This window comes from Gekko japonicus, unplaced genomic scaffold (genome assembly GCF_001447785.1).
Source record: "Gekko japonicus isolate JY-2015 unplaced genomic scaffold, Gekko_japonicus_V1.1 scaffold1855, whole genome shotgun sequence".
NCBI lineage: Eukaryota > Metazoa > Chordata > Lepidosauria > Squamata > Gekkonidae > Gekko > Gekko japonicus.
The window spans coordinates 259,956-261,745 of record NW_015176508.1 but is presented as its reverse complement, the minus strand read 5'-3'; positions in this window follow the sequence as shown (position 1 = coordinate 261,745).

Sequence of the window (1,790 nt, the reverse complement as noted above, 5' to 3'; positions counted from 1 at the left end):
TCTTTCTTTTTTTAAGAGCTACAAACCTGAGTAGAGATCAAAGGTGTTCTATTACATAGAAAAGTAAGTAGGTGAGTGGCCAATGAGGGTCATTCAGCTAACCCTCGAGCATAAGGTAATAGCCCTTCTGAAACTGGGGGGGGTGGTGGTTAACTCTCTCCCCCCTCCCTCTCCCCCTCTTCTTGGTTTGTGCCGTGTAAAGCATAATCTCTGCACGCTGATCGCAGTTTGATATGTAGCACTTTGTTTAAAATTGTTGCTCCCTGCTTGTTTAAATGTAATATCATAGAAAAACAAGCAGGAGTCTGGCCGTTAGTCTTTAACGCATCACACAATATGCCTGCTTGTCAGTATTATATTACCTTTAAGCACCGGCTAGCCCGATCTGGTCAGATTTCAAAAGCTAAGCAGGGCCAGTGGGCCACCAAGGAAGTCCAGGGTTGCCTGCAGAGGCAGGCAATGGCAAACTGCCTCTGGCCATGTCTTGCCCCGAAAACCCCATAAGGGGGTTGCCATAAGTCGGCTGTACCTTGAGGGCACTTTCCACCACAGGAGGAGGAGGAGGAGACTGTTTATACCCCACCCTTCACTTGGAGTCTCAGAGCCGCTTACAAACTCCTTTCCCTTCCCCTCCCCACAACAGACGTCCTGTGAGGTAGGTGGGGCTGAGAGAGCTCTGACAGAAACTGCCCTTTCAAGGACAGCTCTGACAGAACTATGGCTTGCCCAAGGTCATCCAGCAGCTGCGAGTGGAGGAGGAGTGGGGAATCAAACCCGGTTCTCCCAGATTAGAGTCTGCGCACTTAACCACTACACCAGACTGGCTCTCAAACTTTCATGGACTTGAGCCTGCTATTAGCTTCAACTGTTGAAGTACTTGATGAAGTGAACTCTAGTCCATCAAAGCTTATCTTAGTATAAAATGTGTTAAGTCTTGGATGTGGCATAAGGTGGCTGATTGAACTACATCCTAAGAACACTTCCTTGGAAGACAGCCCCACTGAATAAATGGGATTGACTTTTGAGTAAATATGCATAGGATTACACTGTAACATGGCCACCCACCTGGAATCTGATATACAGCATATTTTAGCATGACTTCATATTTTTATAGCATTTTGTACCACCTCTTTATTAAAACAGTGACACAAAGCAACACAGAGGTCCCGGTCACACGGAGGATTTGCCCCACGAGAGGGACGGATGGAGGGCGGATCAAACGGGCACAATCAGACGCCAACATCTGGCAAGCGTGGCGCGCCCGTCTCCAACGCGTACCATCGGCCTGAAGAAGCGGATTTAAAAGATACCACTGCAAGAGCAGTACTTACCGGAAAATGCGCAGCACCGGTGGGTGTGGGATCGCCAACACACCAGTAGCCCATGGTATACAAGGAACTGTCGAACTGCGCATGCGCACCAATGCTGCAGCTGACCCGCCTCGCCCTTCTTGGCCTCACTCCCCCCTTGGCATGTGATCGCGGCGGATGGCATATGCACGGCGCCTCGGGAAACTGTCTGATCCCGATGCAGCGCTTCAGTTTGTTGCGGCTCTAAAACACCGCTTATCCCACTGGTGTGACCGGGACCAGAGAAATTTTAATCCTAAAAAATATTATTTAAAACAACTAGGATATAAACCCTAACAAATAAAAAGGCAATCGGCATAAAAGCCAGGAGAAATGCAAAAAATTAAAATATTAAAGATTTTTTTAAATGAAAGGAGAAAAAAATAAAGCCAGTCATTAAAGTCTGGCAAATAACAAAGGTCTTACTAGAGGGCCCTTTCC